This window comes from Acinonyx jubatus, chromosome A3, assembly GCF_027475565.1.
Source record: "Acinonyx jubatus isolate Ajub_Pintada_27869175 chromosome A3, VMU_Ajub_asm_v1.0, whole genome shotgun sequence".
NCBI classification, from domain to species: domain Eukaryota; kingdom Metazoa; phylum Chordata; class Mammalia; order Carnivora; family Felidae; genus Acinonyx; species Acinonyx jubatus.
Window position 1 is genome coordinate 25,778,678 of NC_069388.1, and position 20,071 is coordinate 25,798,748.

A 20,071-nucleotide genomic window follows, 5' to 3' on the forward strand; every position below is an offset into this window, starting at 1 on the left:
GTGTGGGGCTCTAACTCACAACCTCGGCCAATATCAAGAGTTGCATGCTCTTTGGACTGAGCCAGGCAGGCGCTCTGCCATTTTAACCATTGTTTTTAAATTTTTTTAAATTTATTTATTTTAAGAGAGAGAGAGAGAGTATGTGTGTGTGGGACTGGGGTAGGGACAGAGAGAGAGGGAAGAGAGAGAATCCCAAGCAGGTTCTGCACTGTCAGCACAGAGCCCGATGCCAGGTTTGAACTCACAAACCATAAGATCATGACCTGGGCTGAAATCAAGGGTCAGATGCTCAACCGACTGACCCACCCAGGCAGCCCTAACCATTTTTTTAAGCTTATTTATTTGTTTTGAGAGAGAGAGAGAGAGAGAGTGTGGGGAGGAAGGGGCAGTGAGAGAGGAGAGAGAGAATCCCAAGCAGGCTCCTCACTGCCAGCACAGGGCCCGATGAGAGGCCTGAACTCGGGAACCACGAGATCATTACCTGAGCCGAAATCAAGAGTCAGACGCTTAACCAACTCAGTCACCCAGGTACCCCCACTTTAACCATTTTTAAATGCACAGTTCAGTGGCATTAAGTACATTCACAATGTTATGTGAACAGCACCACTATCTCCAAAAGTTTTTCATCACCCTGAACAGAAGGCCTATAACCGTTAAGCAATAACTCCCCGTTCTCCCCTCCTCCAGCCCCTGGTAACCACCTAGGTTTTACTTTTTGTCTCTATAAATATAACCACCTAGGGACCTCATATAAGTGGAATCACATAATTAATATTTGTCCTTCTGTGTCTGGCTGACTTCACTTAGTGTAATGTGTGTCCAAGGTCCACTCATGTTGTTGCATGTGTCAGAGCTTCATTCCTTTTTATGGCTGACTAATATTCCATTACTTACCAAACCATATTTTATGTATCCCTTCACCCACTGATGAACGTTTGGGCTGTGTCCACTTTTTGGCTAACCACATTCACTTTTTAATCTATTGGACCAGGTTGCAGGACAAGGAAGAATTAAATCAGGGCTCTGTTCCCTCTCTCCCTGAGTCCTTAACCCTCTTTGTGGCTTTCTTTTCTCATGAACACTCTCAACCTCAGAAGGACCCCAAGAAATGGGGGGACCCAAAGAAGAAGTGAGAGCCTGTTGCTTAACTTAAACAGTGCCTGACTCATAGGGCTCTTACCTGTGGAGAACCCATGAGCACTGACTCTGATCCAGATTTAAGAGCTTGGTAACAATAATGATCTCTGGGGCACCTGGCTGGCTCGGTCCAAAAAGCATGCAACTCTCGATCTTGCAGTCATGAGTTCAAGCCCCACATTGGGTGTAGAGATTACTTTTAAAAAATAACAATAATGATCAAATAATCTCTTCCTTCCCCCTCCTCAGGCTGTCTTGCAGCCCAGGCAAGATGTGAACTCAGGGGGAAAATAACAGGAAAAAAAATCATTTCCATGTCCCCTGCTGTGGCTCAGTGTATGTAACCTTTGGTGGTCTCTTAAGAAAGCAGAGGTTCTGAAGTATTTCTTTAAAATTAAACAGTAATCTCCATGGAACAGAAGTAGAATTTAGAACTTTTCAATCCCTAGAGAAAATAAAAGAAATAAAGAAAACTTGACCAATGCAGCAAGAGTAACTAAATGAGGGAATAAAAGAAGAAACAACTAAAAAGAGATATAATAAGTAGAAAACATAAATAAGCTAGTAAGAACAAGACCAAACGCCAGTAAATCACAGTAAATGTAAACGGGTTAAATTCCACTGCAGAGAATTAAAAAAAAAAAAAAAAAAGAGGCTCAGATAAGGTTTGTTTGTTTTTTTTAATGGCAAACAAAAGACATTTTTTTAATGACACAAAAACTAAGATGAAATCAAGAGAAAGAGAAGGCAGTGTTGCTCCTGTCAAACAAGCAAATGTTTAAGGCAAAAAAAAGCATTAAATAGGGCAAAGTGAGATATTTCATGTTGATCAAAGGCAGTTTCCCAGTAAGATTTCAGAGCCTCTTGACCTTGGAAGTCTGCCCTTGGGGGAGGTTGAGGAGGTGGTTGGTCCTGTGGAACATAAGTAGTGCCTTTAGGCTTCACCATGAGAGGCAGCATCCTTCTTCTGTGTCCCCATCATCATTCTCTTCACCTTTTGTCATTTGTGGTACTGTCTTGCTGTAGCCACTTCTCTAGACCAGTATCTTCAAACTTTGAGCATCTCTGTTTGCTCTCTGGAAATGTGCATGTAACAGAATGTGGCGTGGACCCTGAAGAACTTGTAAGAATGTGGATCTGCTCCTTGGCTACCTGGATTTTAGTCCTTCTCCTCCTCTCCCGACTGGGCTCATCCACCAAGGCATACTGGACTGCTTTCTCAGTTCCCAGCCTCCTCCTTTCCTCCCAAGTCCTGGCCTTCCTGGCTTCCTTCTCTTGCTTCATCTCTTGCTTCCTGCCTCTCAGACACCCTTAACAAGCCTCTGGGATCAGCCCACCTATGACTTGTTATGTGGTTGAACTGAAGGGGTGCAGCTTGACTCCATGAGAGTCCAAAAAGGACCTGAAATGGCCCTGGCTCCATTTTCAAGATCTGAGAAACTATAGCCCAAACTTTTTCCTGTCTCAGTAAATCCCTGGCACTGTGGAAGGTTTGTGCTGCGGCAAGAAAAACAAAAAGCAACTGAAATATTGACCTTGACCAAGGCTGCTGTTTGGATTTTTCCAGTCAAAGAATGATCCTTAGAGCATTTCTGCTGTGAGATGATGTGCAGGTGGGGTAGTTGCCCTCAGATTCTGCCCTGTGCCCCTTAGACCCTCCCCCATAATTCCAGGGTGGTTCAGTTTCAGAAACAGCATCTCAGGTGGCCCTTTATCTTTTTTTGTTTTTGTTTATTTGTATTCATTTTTATTTTTATCAAAAGAATATATATTTTAAAAATCAGATAGAAAAACAGCAGACCCTGCCCTGGCCTTCCCACTTTAATTTCTTCTTTTCAGAGACAGCCTCTTTTCTTAGTTATCTTTTAGCTCTCTCTTCTGGTTTTACCTTTTATTTCTAAATAACATATGCTCATGCTGCTAGTTCTTGGTTTTTTAATTTGAGCTGTTTGGATTGATGTTGTTCAATTTCTTGCTGTATAAGATAGATATTTATACTATTATACCCTTTCATAAATACATATATTATCTCCCCTTCCTGCATCCCTCAATATTCTCCATACCTCTCTATTTGGATAAATCACTTCATTATCTATATTATTATGACTGTGCATAGATTATTCATAGCTAAGCCTATGAGCATACTGTGATTACATTTTCTTTCTTTTGATTCCCCAGAGTTAGCCATTGCCTCTTTTTTCCAACCTTCACCTTCTATCTTTTGATCTTGCTTACGATGTGTGTGTTTTGTCATTTTTATTTTTGTCTTTATGTGCTCAAATTTATCTTTTTTTCTTTAATGGCTTCTGCATTTGACTCTTTAAAAAGCTAAGTAACTCCACTTCCATGTTCTCCTTCAGTACTTTCATGTTTTCATTTTTTTAATAGACTGCTTTTTAGAAAAGTTTTAGGTTTACAGAAAAATGGAGAAGATGGTATAGAATTCCCACATTACACTCCCCCCCACACACACGCACACCCAGTTTCCCATACTATTAACATCTTACGTGGTTACAATACATTTGTTACAACTAATGAACCAATACTGACACATTATTGTTAACTAAAGTCCATAGTTTATTTAGATTTCCTTAGTTTTTACCTAATTTCCTTTTTTCAGTTCCATAATCCTATTGGGGATACCACTTTACATTTAGTTGTCGTGTCTCCTGAAGCTCTTCTTGGCTATGACAGTTCCTCAGCTTTTACTTGTTTTTGATGACCTTGACAGTTTTGACCTACTGGTCAGGTATTGTGTAGAATTCTGGAGTTTGTCTGATATTTTTCTCAATATAAAGCTGAGGTTATGGGCTATTAAGAGGAAGACCACAGACATAGAGTGTGATTTTTACCACATTATAGCAGGGGTACATACTGTCAACATGATTCATGACCATTGCTGTTGGCCTTGGTCACACCTGGCTGAGATAATGTTTGTCAGGTTTCAAAACTGTAAAGCTGCACTTTTCCCCCCTCTCCAGGAAGGAAGTCACTATGTACAGCCCATACCTAAGGAGTGGGGGTTATAATTTCCTTACTTGAGGGCGAGGTATCTACATATATCATTTGGAATTCTTTGACATGGGACATTTGTCCCTTCTACCTCATCTATAAATTTATTTAATCGTTCAGTAATTTATATGGCTATTTATTTTATACTTTGGGTTATAATCCAATACTACTTTATTTATCTTGATGCTGAAACTGTTCCAACTTTAGTCACTGGGAGCTCCTTCAGTTGGCTCCTGTGCTCTTCTGACAAACCCTGATGGAGGGGTCTTGGGGTTTGTTCTTCGTAGGGTTTCATTTACTTTCTGGCACTATGAGATGCTCCAGGCCCATCTTGTATATTTCCTGCCCCAATCCTAGATCGGCTGTATCTCAAAGGAGCTCTGGTTCTTTTTATTGAAGAATTGTATTAAAAACCATGATCTGGGTGCTAGGTGTGCTTATTGCTACTGGAGTTTCCTTCCTTTTAGACCATCTAAGGAGAAGGAGCAAAAAATAAGCACGTTTTTATTTTTCAATTAATCTTTGATCCATTTGGAGCTTATCCGGGTATATTCTGAGACACAGATCCTGTTTTACCCTTCTGTGGAAGCATCACTTATTAAAGAGTCTATTTTCTCCCCATTGATTTGAGATGCCACCTTTATAATTTACTAAATTTCCATCTGAAACAGAATCTACTTCTATTCAGCCCATTGGACTCTTTGTCTATTTAATATCTGGTAGGAATGGTTCCCTTCCTTGTTTTCCATCTTTTCCAAGTTATCTTGGCTTGAAAAGAAAGCTATTTGAAAAAAAAATGTTTAATGCCTGAAAATTTTTGTATCCCATTCTTGGTGGGGGAAAGATAACAGAGGCACTGGGTTTTGGTGTTTTGTTTTTTTTTTTTTTAACATTTATTCATTTTTGAGAGATAGAGCATGAGCGGAGGAGGGGCAGAGAGAGAGGAAAACACAGACTCCAAAGCAGGCTCCAGGCTCTGAGCTGTCAGCACAGAGCCCGATGCGGGGCTCGAACTCAGAAGCCATGAAATCATGACCTGAGATGAAGTCGGACACGTAACCGACTGAGTCACCCAGATGCCCAAGGCACTATTGATCTAACCAAGTAAATATTAAGTCAAGACACTTTTACTGCAGGCCTTTCTGTTCACCAAAAAACAGGGGTGGACTATGAGCCAGGAGCATCATGACCCCAGCGTTATCTGGGGGCTATAAACATGGACAGCCCAGCATTCCCATCCTCCTAAGGATGGTGTCAAGCAAAAAAGGGCATTTCTAAATTTGAGAGGGATGGTTTTCTTGGCAACCTCTCTTTGAGAGGACAAATAAGGGAGTGAAGAGCCCACTCCCAAACGTTATTTTATTTTATTTTATTTTATTTTATTTTATTTTATTTTAAGTAGGCTCTATGCCTGATGTGAACTCACAACCCCCAGATCAAGAGTTGCATACTGTACTGACTGAGCCAGCCAGGTACCCCTAAACATCTTTGTTATAGGGCATTGTTTTAGAGATTAATACATACTATTGAGGATACTCAGGTACTTTCTAGAAACTTGCTGCAGTTTCCAGGTGCTCAAAGAAAATGAGCATTATGGCTATTTTGCTAGGACAGCCTGGGGTTCAGAGAGATCTGTGTCTCTTCTGTCTTCCTGCTTCCCTGAAGTTGTGTGGGGGAAAAAAGCAGAAAACAACCAACATCCTGTCTCAAAAGCCAGTTGCCTGATGGAGTCAGTAGATACCTGAAACCTAAACAGCTCATTGTCCCCATCAGTTTTTATTTTTTTAATTTATTGTATTTTTTTTGAAAGAAAGACAGTGAGTGGGGGGAGGGGCGGAGAGAGATGGGGAGAGAGAGAAAGAGAATACCAGCATGACAACCCCACACAGGGCTTGAACCCACAAACTGTGAAATCATGACCTGAGCTGAAACCAAGAGTCAGATGCTCCACTGACTGAGCCACCCAGGCGCCCTACGTCCCCATCAGTTTTTAAAGGCTCAGTCCCCTTCCAGGCTGCTGACATCCACCCCCGACATGTGAAGATGCCGACCTGGCCTTTCAACTTCATTATCCAGGAAAAAAATGTACACAGTGCCCATAATTTACTGACACAGGCAGGAGAGCCGCCTGGTACCACGAGCAGAATCCTGCATGCTAGGCTAGCCCGGGGATGCTTTATCTGTGTCAAGGGAAAAGCTGGGAGCAAGGTCAGGAGCCGCTACCTGGGCCTCCTGAATGGGAAGCAGCTCTGTCTCCTCAGACTCTGACTGTAGACCGCCCCTGGGAGGCACCCGGGGGAGCTGACTCCTGCTCTGTCTTTAAGGACAAGAGAGATCCAGCAGGAAAGGAGGTGTCTCTCCTGGGCTGGGCTGGGCCAGGAAGGAGCAACTCAAAACATCCAGATGGTCACTGAACCGACAGCTGACCTTGTGACACCCCCCACCCCTTCTCTGGGCCCAGCCTGACTGAGGCCCAGAGGGGCCCTGTCTTGTGACCAAGTCCCATTGGGTCATTGTTGTTGCTGTTTTTCACAACTGAACTCCTAACCTCAGTTTTCAAGGTATCTTCCATCTAGAGCAAGTAGGTTATTTGGGGCAGCATGCTTTCTCCAGCCCTCCCTGTTTTCTGTCACATTTGGTGGGGGGGGCAAGTCCCCTGGTGGCTTTGTCTAGCCTCCCACTGAAGGCCCTGAAATATAGGTCTCTGGGCCCCTGGCAGCTGAGCATGTGTAGGTCGTGGTTTTCCATAGGTTCTTGACCCCCCCCCCCCGACTCTTACCGCCCTGATTGCTCCTTCCCACATGGGGGGCAGATGGGTCCCGGCACCCCAGCAAAGAGCTGCTGGGGGAGATGTGACCCCACTGGGTGGGCCTGTGGGTGGGTGAGCCAGGGCTCTGTAACCAGACCTGGGGGATGCGGGAGGAGTTCAGACGCTTCAGCAGCTGATGTCTGGAGATCAATTAGAGATAATGGCTTTGGGTGAACGCAAAGAGGCATGGCCAAGATTTTCCTGGTTATGATTGTGTTTACCTCATTAGCAGCCTTTTCTTTTTTTCTTTTTTGAGGGTGGGATGGCACAGTGCTGCACTGTGAATTTGTGCCGGCTGCTTTGTGTCACTCAGGGTGACCAGGCACGGACCCCTGGCAGCCGGTCGTCCCCCCACCTCCACTCAGACGGAAGAGACACAGGCCCGCGGCTTCTGCTCACAGCCCACCAGACCCGTGCCCTCCCAGTGACCCTGTGTTTGTACAGCTTTAACATTTTTTCTTCCTTCCTTCATTCAAAAGTCACTGAAGTTCCTACTATGTTCTGGACACTATGTCCTACTATGTTCTGAGCAAAGAAGATACAGCAGCGAAAGAGACAGATAAGGATCCTGTTCTCAGGGAACTCCCAGGCTGTAGGGATGATAAACAAATCAATAAGAAAAAATACACAAAAGTGAGAAGTTTGGGGCAGAGAATTAAAATAGGGAGAGTTGATAGACTGCACCTCTGGGTGAGAAGCCCTCTCTGAACAGGTGGCAATCCAAGCCCAGATGGATATGAAGTAGTCAGACCTGAATGGTAAGAAGTAGCCAGACGTGGGGCAGTGAAGGAGAAAAGGCTTGCCAGGTGGAGCAGACACAAGTGCAAAGGCCCTGGGGTGGAACAGCAAGGGGGCTAGGACAGAGGGAGTGAGGTGGAGACACGCTTGAACAAGCTTGAGCGGTCTGCAGAGGAGAGCCCCCTCTGGGCCCGCCAGCTGGATATGAAGTTTGTCGTGTTCAGTGTGAAACCTTAGGCTGCATTTTCCGCCACCAGAGGAGACTGGTGGCTTTACTGGGGGTGGTGACGAGCAGAGACGAGCACCCAAGAGGGTGTCCAGGGACTCGGGTTATAGGTGTGGCCCTGCCCCTGACCAGCTATCTGACTTTCACTTCTCTGTGCTGCAGTTTCCCTGTTACTGAAACAGCAGATTTAGGCCAGGCTTTAGTGGTTTCCAAAGTTTGCCTTTTGACAGAGGAACCCCTTCCTTCAAGGAAGTTCTTTTGGGGAGGAAGTCCAGCATATCAAGGGGCAGCAACAGGCGGGCATGTTGCCGGCAAAGCTGGCAGAGGGGCCCATAGCTCTGCCCACCTTCCTCTCCTATGCCCAGGCGGCACCCCCTCCACCTTTCCATAGGACCCCAATAACAGGGCCTAGAAAGCTTTGGGCTGAGGTGCTAAAGACAGGCAGAAGGGCTCAGCCCAGCATAACCACAAGCAGCCTGGCTTCAGGCCAGGACTCCTCTCTCTCCTGTAGTTTCCTCCTCGGTGGAAATGAGTAACTGAGCCCATGCTAGCCCCATGGTGTTTTAAGGCTTGGATCTTTGGAATGTCTCTTAAGTGCCGCAAGAAAAAAATAGCATAGAAACAGAAGATATGTTTTAACTGGTGCAGTGCTGTGGCTCAGGAAGTGCCCAGGCACAGCCATGCAATAGTCTTGGCACCGTCCCCTCCTGCAGAGTTCATAGGGAAGGGAAATAAGAGCTTGTCTTCTCCCAGGCACCACGCGTGCACAGCAGGTGCCTGGACATAGCCGCCTTCCTCAGTCTTTTTAAGGAGTCTACATTCTAGAGAAAAAGCCACATAGGAGTGGGGTCCTTGCTGTCCAGTCCAACCACAAACAGGAATCCTATGAATCATTCAGAGATGCATGCTCCTGACTATAAGAGCAAAAAGTCAGCTGACTGTACAGCCAAACTTGAAGCTTTTTTTTTTACTGCTGAAACAAGACGAGCGGAGGAGCCATTGTTGGGGTTAATGTCTACAATGTTGTTGATGCCTCTGATGTTGCTGACCTTTTCCTCATGCTTGCAAGTTGGCTGCTGTTGCTCCAACCATCTTGTCCACATTCAAGGTGAGAGGAAGATGGGAAGGGGTGGTGTAAGCTTAGTCCAGCAAAGCAAAAGCTTTCCCAGAAAATCGCCAATAGACTTTTGTTGACATCACATCGGCCAGTGTCACGTGGCTACCTCCAGCTGCAAGGGAGGCTTTGAAAGGAAGAATTTTGTTTTTCTACCCTCTCTAGTTGAGAAAAGGAAAGGAGAAATGTCGAGTTTGGGTATCAGATAAGTTAGTCCACAGTATCTCCCATGGCCTGGGCGCGATCAATTGAGCTTGATAATGCACTTGGGTTATTAAGATGCCAAAGGATCGGGTGGGAGAAAATAATAAGAAGGGAGGGAAACAGAGGAGAAGCAGGGAGGGAGAAGAAGAGAAGAAGGAGAGGAAGGAAGAGAGAAGGAATGGTTGTTGGAGGCCTTCTGTGTGCCAGGTCCCCCACGTGGCTGGGGAAACTAGGCTCACTCTCAGAGAGCTCAGGTAACTTATCCAAGGTCATAGAGCTAGTGCGAGAGAGCCCTGTTCCCTCTAACATTATGCTATTACTTCCCAAGGGAAGAGGAAGGAGGAGAGAAAGGAAAAGGAAGGTGAGAGTGAGCAAATATAGAGACAGGCCAAGGCCCCCAGTGGCACCAGCACTAACAGCTTCAGAGGGATGGGTCTGGGTCCCCTTATCGCAGCACCGCAGTCCTGGCATGTGGAGCAGGACCCGGCACACAGCAGGGACTCGGTGAAAGTATCTTGGCTGATGCCTTTATTACAAACTACTTATTTAAATGCATCGCTGCATTTAAACCTCACAGCAGCCTTCAGAGCGAGTCCCTGTTGTCCCCCCATCTTAGAGATGAGAAAACAAAGTTAAAGAGGTTAGGTTGCCTGCCTGAAGTCACGTCAAGGAAGGGCCTGAATGTAAACAGAACACACCCCAGTCACCTGCTCCCCAGCTGTACCCCCAGCCCGGCGCTGCCCACCAGGCACAGGACTCCAGCCGTCAGAAAGTTCTCCGTGCTGTAGCTCTGCCCCCAGAACCCTTGACCATGACCCACACACCTTCCAGCCTCGGGCTCTGTCACGGAGGGTGCAGGCCGAAAAGGGGAAGTGCCACCCGCCCCTTTCTCTTGGCAACCTGTCCCCACAGCCGAGCCTGTCTTCCTTGGAGCAGCATCTGGTAGCTGCAGCATCTGGCAGAGGGGCCCTGGCCTCTCCTCCCATCACCTGCTGAAGAGCTAAGGAAAGGCCCCAGACCCAGCTTCCCTCAGGGGTTGCATGGAGAAGCCTTGGGGTCCCACCAGGGGGAGCAGCCCCAGCCCCTTGCCAGTGCTCAGCCTGAGGGAGACCTCTGAGGGCCCAGACTTGCTCTGGGGCTTTGTCTTTCTGTGCTGCAGGTCGGTGAAGTACGACACCACATGGTCTGACTCACCGGTCCTGCCTCAGCAGGGCACTCCCCACACTCTGGGGACCCACATACCCTGGTTCGAACCCCAGCACGGCCACTAGCTTCCAGCTCTGTGACTGAGGGCATGTCCCCTGGCCTCTGAATGCCAGCTTCCTCACTGTTGGGTGACTGGATGAGTCATTTAATCTTCCTCCCAGAGCCCCTACTTGTCATTACACGACGGCAATTAATACCAACCTTGCTATTTGGCTGATTCAATAAGGTAACATATACTACCACCCAGCGTAACTGCCTGGCACAGAGTGGGTCGCAGTAATTGAGCACACCAAGCTCCAGGCTGCTCGACCATGGTAACTGGCTCCAGTTTTTTTTTTCCTTTTTCAAACTTTCATTAAACTATACCACTCAAACAGAAAAGAGCACACATCGTTTAAGTGGACAGCTCAGTAAGTTTCTCCAGACTGAATCCACCTCCTGTGACCAATTCTCAGATCAAGAAACAGAACATTGTCAGCACCCCAGAGACCCCCTGTGCCCCCTCCCAGTCACCACCCCCACCAAGGGTGACCACCACCCTGGCCTCTAATAGCATACATTGGTTTTTCCTATTCTAGAAGTGACTATGAATAGAATCATATAACATGCGCATCTTCACTCACAAGCCTGAGTTTGTGAGCATCATCTGTGTGGTGCTCCCTGTGTCGCCGAGGGGTATTCCACAGCACGTGTGGAGCCACGGCCAGCCGGTCTCCGTTAGCGTTCACTCGGGTGGCTTCTGGGTTGGGGCTCCTGCGAATAGTGTTCTGTGATCCTTCTAGAATGTGTTCTATAGGGACCGTCCCCCTTTGGTTTGTTGTGTGTGTACCTAGGAGCGGAAGTGCTGGGTTACAGCCGGCCTTGGCTTTTTGGCTGAGCCTCTCCAAAGGTGCTAGAACGCATGAAGAGAGAGGAGGGGGGAGCGCGTGCTCTGCGGGAGTTACAAAGTGCGGCCTGGGTTGCAAATGGTGTGCCTAATTCAGAGCTGCGTCGTGGAGCTCAGAGCTGTACTGGGCGGAGGGCGAAACGGGGTCCTGAGTGATGCAGTGAGGAGTTCTGCCGGGGACTGTGCCGCCTAAGAGCCTGTCCTAGCCCTGAGAGTTCATGTCCAGTTGGGGAAAGGAGGTATAAAGCAGGAAACAGGAAGTACAAGCACATTAGGTAACGGGAGTAACAGAGACCTGCCACAAGAGCCAGCCGCGTGGTCTGCGAAATTGGCTGCTCCAGGTTCAGAGGGTTCCAGATTTGGCAAGGGTGGAGGGGGTCTTTGCTGATGGCCGAAAGCACCTTTCTAGCATGCATCCTTCAATGCCCAACTTAAATGTCACCTCCTCAGTGGATCCCTCCAGGATCCAGTATGTCCTTCTTACATGCCGGGGACTTTGTTCTCAACAGGCCCCACAACTGTCAAGTACAAACTGAATGTACATCCTGTGACCAGAAACCATGTGGTCATTTGTTTAATCTCTCTCTCTCTCTCTCTCTCTCTCTCTCTCTCTCTCTCTCTCTCTCCTGCTGGCCTGCAGGCTCTGAGTGGACAGACTTATATCTGTATTGTTCTTTGCTGGGTCTCCCATACTTATCATGGTGCATGGCATGTGATAGGGGGTCTATACATATTTGTGGAAAGAACATGTGCCTGAAAGCAGGCATGATCAAAGGAAGGAAGGGGGTCACACATGGGTGATTGGGGAACAGAAGATAGTGAGTCTCTCTGAAGCAGAGTTCACCGCTTAGAACAGAAGGATACAAGGCCAGCAGGGCTGTGGAAGGCCTCGAACACGAGGCCATTGAGCTGCAACTTGATTCTGCCAGCAACTGGGAGCCATTGAAGGTTTTGGAGTAGGAGAGCGACATGAACAGAGATTAACTGATGACACTTTAAAGCAACACATCACTGAAAAGGAGATTGGGTGAAAGTGTAATTTCTACCTTTTGTTTGGTTGTTAGGAAAGTACATTTCCACAAGCCAGGCCCTTTTAGTTATATTCACATGGGAAATTTATCTAAACAGAGAAGGAATGAGGACACAGTATTGGACAGTTCTTCTAGATTTCAGCAAAGTGGTCAAACTGACTATGAGGTTGCAGCCAGCTGTGCAAAAATCAGCCAATGCCAAGAATAGATGGAGAAGCCAAGCTAGGCCCCAATCCACAGATCAGGTGTTTTGAATTCAGGCATGTGTGAAGCCCTTGGTGCTTCCATCCATGCTCCTCTTCCTGCTGAGATGCCCTCCCTACTTGCCACCTGTCACATTCCTCCTGCCTTCTTTGGTTCAGATGGATGGCATCTCTTCCAAGAACCTCCTACCCCAAGCCCCTCCTTTCTCCATGATTGTCTGCACCTAGGGCACCTCTCTGTTACGGCCTGGGTTTAATTGGACAGCTCTTGGGGGATAGAGGTGGATGTCAGCCCTACTAGATATTAAAATATATTCTAGAGCTATAATACTGGGACAGGAATAGATCAATAAAATAGAATAGACAATTCTAAAAATAAGGGAAAATTAGTGTAGTGTACTATAATAGTGGCATTTCTAACCCATGGACAAAGATGAACTATTTAAAAGATGGTATTGGGACAACTTGGAGAACCACTTAAAAAAATACAAACTAGGTTTAGTAGTAGACCTCACTACTTATATGGAGATAAATTACAGGTTGAATGAAGATTTGGGGCACCTGGTGGGCTCACTCAGTAGAGCATGTGACTCTTGATCTCAGGGTCCTGAGTTCAAGCCCCACATTGGGCATAGAGCTTATTTAAAAAAAAAAAAAAGAAAAAGATTTAATACAATGGAGCTATAAGTGCTCTACAAGAAAATATGGATGAATTACTTTTATAATCTTAGAGTGGGAAAAACCTTTGTTCTGGCCTGAAACCTTTAAGCCCTAACAGAAAAAAAAAATTGAGAGGATATAAAAATAAAAATTTTCCATATGGCAAAATAATCTCATCACAAATAAAATAAAAAAGACAACAAAAGGACAACATATTTGCAAAATATATGACAAAAGATTAAATTTCCTTCATAAAAAAAAAAGACCACCAGGGCGCCTGGGCGGCTCAATCGGTTGAGCATCCAACTTTAGCTCAGGTCATGATCTCACAGCTCAGGAGTTTGAGCCGTGCATTGGGCTTTGTGCTGACATCTCAGAGCCTGGAGCCTGCTTCGGATTCTGTGTCTCTGTCTCTCTCTGCCCCTCTCCCGCTCACATTCTTTCTTTCTTTCTTTCTTTCTTTCTTTCTTTCTTTCTTTCTTTCTTTCTTTCTCTCTTTCTCTCTCTCTCAAAAATAAATGTCAAAAAACATTTTTTAATAAAATTAAAAAAAAAAATACCACCAACCCAAATAGAAAGATGGGCAAAGAATATGAACAGGTTGTTCTAAGAAATGCAAGTGACCAATAAATACATGATACACATAAATATACACTCACACTGCCAAATGAAGAGAGGCAAAGGAAAATAAGAGATACTATTTTTCACCTCTCAGATTGGTAAAGACAGAAGAGATTGCTAATACTAAGCACTGACAAGCATGCCATGAAATGGGAATTGCCACCCGTCACTGGTGGCTGAGTAAACCAGTGCAGCATTTGTGCAGGGGGTTGGGGGGTTATCATTGTGAAAATTCAGAATCCTGATGATGATGATAAAAGCTGCCATTTGCCAAATACTACCCCTCAGGAGGATATCCAGTTGCATTTTGTGACCTAACCTCAGAAGTCATACACCCTCATTTCCACAATACCTAATAGCTTGCACAGCCCTATTCATTGTGACCATTGTGACAGGGCACTAGGGTGTGATACCAGGAGGTGAGGATCACACAGAGCCATCTTGGAGGCTGGCCACCACAGTGTCCAATTGGAAAGGGGAAATTTGGTGTCAAATACTACATTAACCACACTCTTATTATCCACTTTGTAGATCAAGAAACTGAGGCTTAAAGAGATTTAAGTGTGTTGCCCAAAGTCACTTGAGTGTCAGAACCAGAATTTGAACCAGTCCCATTTGGCTAGACTCTATTGGACCTCCTCACTGGTCTCCCTGCTGTCACTCTTGCTTCCTTATAATCTCATCCCCTCTGATCTAAAAACATAATTCATATTGCATCATTTCCTCACTCTTAGAATAAAATCCACATACTTTACAGTGGTGTACATGGCCCTGCGTGCTTGGCCCTGAATACCCTCTCACCTTTGTCCCCCCGACCCTGGCCCATCTCACTCTGGTCACACTGCTCACCTTTCTGTTCCTCAAACATGCCAAGTCCCTTCCTACCTCAGGGCCGTGGCACCAGCTCTTCCCTCTGCCTAGAAGACTGTGCCCCCAGGTCTTCACCCAGTTGTCCACTTCAGCCACCCTGGGGTCAGGGCACACATTGGCTTACTCTCGAGAGGGTCCTTCTCTGACCACTCAGCCCAGAGCCCACCCTTGTCTCCACCCTCAACCCGTCTCCACTCGATCCCTCGCCCCAACTTCCTGTGCCTCTCCTTCACCCCATCTTCCTTCTTACTCCTTGTTTCCAGGATCCAACCAGGATTCAAACTTTGCATTTAGCTGTTATTTCTCTTTACTCTCAGGGTTTAGAACACCCGAATTAATAACAATGAATCTTTATGAAGAGTCCAGGACAGTCATGTTGTAGAGAGTCTCTCTAGATTTCTTGTCTGGGTGTCTCTTCATAATCAGATTCAGGTTATGCGTTTTGGAGAACACAACGTGGGTGATGATTGCATCTCTTCAGGAGGTGAGCACATCATGTCAGGTGGCCCCACTTCAGGGGGCTCCTGAATTTGATCGCATGGTTATGGGTGCCTGCCAGTCTCTCCATTGTGCAGGTACATGTTCTCTTCCATCATAAGTAAGTAACATATAGGGATAGATGGGTTTTTAAATGCTCTGAGATGCTTGAACAGTATCCTCTCTGATCAGACTAAGCTCCTGTTTTTCCTAATAGTAACAAACCCTTGATCCCCTTGGCCAGGTCCCTACTTGTGGGGGGGATGTCTCATGTCATATAGGAGTCTGTCTGGAGGAGTTTGCTGCTTAAGAAACTGTCCTATAGAGCAAATGCCCTGCCAATTGTCCACTTACAAAAACCCCTACTGTTGGGGCGCCTGGCTGGCTCAGTCGGTAGAGCATCCTACTCTTGATTTCAGCTCAGGTCATGATCTCACGGTTCATGAGCTCGAGCTCAGTGTGGAGCCTGCTTGGGATTCTCTGTCTTCCTTTCCCTCTGCCCCTCCTCCACTTTCTCTCTCTCTCTCTCAAAATAAATAAACATTAAAAAAAAAAAAAGCACCCACTGCTTGCAGAGCCTGACATGAAGGGGACATGAAGGCAGTACTGCCCTCTGAAGCATATGGGAGCAGCCTTCCCTGCCATACTCTCCCACCAAGACTGGGGCCGAAAGAAGGAAGGTCGCATCCTTGGGAGAATTAGTGGTCAAGAAACTAGGTCATGCCATTCCTTGTTGGGACCCGTACTGTGGCCACTTTAAGGATCGAGGGAGTTGTCCAAAGGCACAAGGACACTGAAAACAACCAGCACAAGGTTACTCAAGGAGTGGCCACTCCTGCAGGAATAAGGATCTGGGAGATTTCTGCAGGCTTCAGCACACATGAAAATTCACCTAATTTTTGGTGCTGCTAAACAGCCAGGTTTCTCTAGGGCTCCCAACTGCTTTCTGTGGGTTGAGTGGGGCTGAGGCTGTTTTATCTCAGGGATGGTAAATGAGTTCACATTTCATGCCTAGAGAAAATCACTGCTCTGCTCTCCTGGGCGGTACTGGCTCTCTTTTATTAGTCAGAAAGGAGGTGGGTTATCTGGGTTCAATTCCACCTTTGAACTTCAGCTGGATTTGGCTTTATATTTCAAGCCCAGATGTCCACCACTGCTGTGAAATAGTGAATCAGGCCAAGAGAAGTCAAAGGTCTCTAGAAATGTGGTGGGAAGAGATGGGAAATCCGGGCCTGAATTATCTCATTTTCAAAGTGAGGAAGGGCATTTCCCATGTTGGAAACGCCCGCATTTCCCTGGATGAACTGGAGAGTCATGACCACTAATTAAAATTCTAAAAATCATTATTGGGCACCAACACCTGTGGACATTCAGGTGATGCAGCCTCCAGGCTGTCCCCACGACAATGGGCAAGAAGATCTATTAGAGAAAACTGGGAAGGGTGCATTGGTTTGAAAACACATTGGATTTTAGGAATAAAAGGCGCTAATGAGTAACATGCTTAGACCCTCTTTTAAAAATAAAGTGTAAGTTCTATACTGACAATAAATCTTTAGCACGTGCGGGACAAGTCTGTCTGCCTTTAATTTGATATGTTGCCATCCTATTTTTCTAAGGGGTGAATACTGAGCTCTGAACCTGTGTTGTACTTCCCACTCACACCTGTAGAGGGAGCCTTGTTTACCTCGGATTGTTCACAATGCAAAGCTTTCAGTGAAAGAAAGAAAAAGGCTTTTAGAGAAAAAAAGTTGGAGGGTTAAAGGCAGTCTGTTTCAAAATTGCAAACAACCGAGATGGCTGTCTTTTTTTTTTTTTTCTTTGCTGTTCTACTGTGAATGAGTTGTAGCGTGAAGTCAGTAGAAATTGCCCTTCTTTTTCGGATGCGACTAGAGGGACCAGGAGGTGGGATCGTTGTTGGTATTTTTGTTTTGTTTTTTGGCCATTTCCTCACAGAATTCCACGAGGGCAGCTCCTCATCCCTGTTAAAGCACAAGCTTTTCCTGAAAGCTGATGCGTGGTAACGGAGGTTGTGAATCTGAGGAGGGGGACGTCTGCCCTTGACCCATCTTGTCTGTTGGGGTCTAATTGTGCTGTTTGGGGACGAGCGAGTTCTGTTCTAGGCTGAGTCTGAGGTTGCTCGCAGGTCCAGGGTCCTCCACCCCCCACCCCGCGACGCCCCACGCGGTCTTCTCCAGCACCCCAGGCGGACAAGGTCCGCCTGTGCGGAGGACGGCGTCTCTGACCCGCCTGGGTCTTCCCTCTCCTGCCACGCTGTGTCTCCGCGGACAGTACGCGCCCAGGTCTGGGATGGAGCAGCATTCGTGATGTTATCCTATTACTTTACAACTGTAGCTCGCGCGCCGTAAGGAGCCGGTACGGTGTGGTCTAGAGGAGCACAATGACCGGCGGGAGGAGTGGGTGGGGGTGGCCGGGAGGGAGCAGAGAGCGAGGCGGCGGCGAGCGCTCCCGATCGCAGAAATGTTTGGGTCGGACAGGTGAACGCATCTTGGAGTCCCAGGCGCCCGCCAGGGAGGAAGAAGGGGAGCATGGGAGGGTGTAAACTAAGTGGTGGGAAAGAGACAAAGGAAGAGTGAAGAGGCGAGATGGTACGGAATATAGGGAGGGGGAGGGGAGAGGAGGGGGCAGGGGGGGCAGCGCGCTAAGGACCCCGATCTTGAACTTGATCAAGAAAAGGGGGGCCCTGAGATAGGGGTGGGGGGGGCGGGAGAGAGCCGGCCACGTGCCTGATTCTCCCAGACTAGGGTCTCGCTGAGACCGCCCGGGGACCCAGCAGCCCCGCCCAGCGAGGACCCGCGTGCCCAGGGAACCAGGGGACACGAGGAGGTCCAGGGCTGCCCGAAGGCCCCAGGGCGTGGAGAGTTCCTAATGGTGCCTGAGTCACTTTCTTTGGGCCAAGTCTCTCCTCTCCTGGCCTGAACGCAGAGAGCCGGCGGGCCGGGTGCCTCCCCTTCCAACCCCCAGACCCGAAGACTGCGGCCTCCAGGAGCGAGGGGCGGGCACACACCCCACCGCTTTCTTTCCGGGGCTCAGCCCCCAGCAAGAATCTTCCTCGAAGCGCTTCCCCCTTAAGAGCGCTCTCCCCCCGGAGCGCACGGCAGCGCGTCCAGTGCGCCCTCATCCCTCCCCCACTACCTGGCCCAGCACCCCCTCTTTCCACCTCCTCTCCCCCCTCCCCGCCCCCCGGCCTCTCCCTCCTTTCTCCTCTCTCTGGGTGCCTCCTTTTCCTCTCTCCCCCTCCCCCCGTGCCCACTCCTCCCTCTCGTCAGCCCCTCCACCTCCTCCTCCTGCTGCTCCTCCTACTCCCCCTGCGTGCGCCCTCCCCGCGCTCCCCTCCCCCCGGCCCCCGCCCCGTGCCCGGTCCCGCCCCCCCTCCCCCGCCTCCCCGTGCCCGGTGCCCCCCTCCCTCTTCCTCCCTCCCGGCGCGGCGCCGCCGCCGCTGCCGCCGCCGCTCGCCTGGGCCCTCCCCCTGGCCACCCCCGCCCCCGGGCCGGGCAGTGACGCGCCGCGGCGGTGCCAGCCCCTCTCCCCGGGCGGCCGCGGCGGCAGCAGCAGCAGCAGCAGCAGCTGGAGCTGTGGGGCTGTCACTGCCGCCCGCCCCGCTCACTCGCCGAGCCCGACCGCCGGTCTCCGCCTCGCCTCCCGCCCAGGTACGGAGTCCGACCCGTATCCCCGCGATCGGGCCGTTTCCGGGCCCCCGGCCGCCGCCCCCCTTCTCCCGCCGATGCCGCCGGCCGTTGAGCTGCGGTTAAAGGGGTGGGGGAGCTGGGGGGTTCTGGGGAGGGGGACGCGGGGGAGCTTCCTGCGCCGGGGCTGAGGAGGGGGGCGCAGGGAAGCGGCTGCGCCCTGGGCGGAGTGGGCTGGGGCGGGGGGCGGGTGAGTGTGACCGAGTTGGGGGGGGGGGGGACGGGCAGGGGAGGTGCACTCTAGGGGCTTTGGGGTCCCGGAGAGGTGTGCCTGGCGGCGAGTGCCGGGGGGCCGCCGGGCGCACCCCACTCCCGGGCCGTGCGCGCCGCCGGTCCTGGGGGGCGGTGATTGTGTGCGCTGCGCTGCGCCGCGCCGCGGTATTGTGCGGCGGCCACACCGTTTGCAGCGGGCTCGGCACCGCGTCCCGGGGAGGAAGGCGTTCGCAGGCGGCGGGGTGGGGGCCGGGCTCGGGTTGCCGCCACCGCGGCCGCCGAGAGAAGGGAAGTGGACTGTTTGGGGATATGAGGACGGGAAGCGTTGAGTGGCAGGGAGGGGCTCCCCGCCACGGCGCGGGGAGTTGAGATGAGGTTTGCAGAGTTGAGCCCACTTCGGCAGGCCCCTGTCCCTCCCCCGAGAGGACCGGGTGCCCTGCTCAGGTGTACCGTCAGAGCGGAAGCCGGGGGGCGGGGGCGGCGGCGGCTCCTGGCGAAGGGGCATTCCTAAATGAAGGGGACACACGGGGCGGGGGCAGCCGGCCGGAGTGAGGGCGCGCGTCCACGTTAAGTTGAATTTACGCCCCCGCCGGCCACTCCCCGCTCTCCACCTAGCCCTCCTGGACCGGACACTTCTCGTGGGGCAGGGTGGGGGTGTGCCATCCACAGTTTTTATTCCAGCGGCTCGAGTTCAGAAATGACTCCCCCTCCCTGCTCCCACCTGGAGCAGCGTTTTGCCCGAGTCCGGTCGCCCCTACTGGGCCGCGCTTCCTGGGGGAAGTTCTCATTAAGCCTGGCTAATTAGCATTATTCCTGGAGAAAGGTTAAGGTTAGACCGTCCTTTTCCTTACCGGGAGGCCCACCCCCTTCCTCCCCATTCCCTTCTCCCTTCCCCCTCCCCAAGAGCACAAAAGCACAAAAAGAAAGTGTGAAGAGGCGCAGATCAATGGAGAAGCCACA

At 49.4% G+C, this 20,071-nt stretch overlaps 1 protein-coding gene across 8 annotated transcripts in view; it reads left to right on the plus strand.

Moving 5' to 3' along the window:
* The window catches only part of NOL4L (nucleolar protein 4 like), a 125,566-nt gene that overhangs the window by 69,793 nt on the left and 35,702 nt on the right, over nt 1–20,071 (plus strand). Inside the window, exon 1 of one of the 8 annotated variants that reach the window (XM_027069836.2) lies at nt 18,702–18,862. The exons of the other annotated variants lie outside the window; for them this stretch is intronic. The gene's annotated coding sequence lies outside the window, so the exon portion shown is untranslated. Of the gene's footprint in view, nt 1–18,701; nt 18,863–20,071 lie in introns of those variants that run through there. 8 annotated transcript variants of the gene reach the window in all.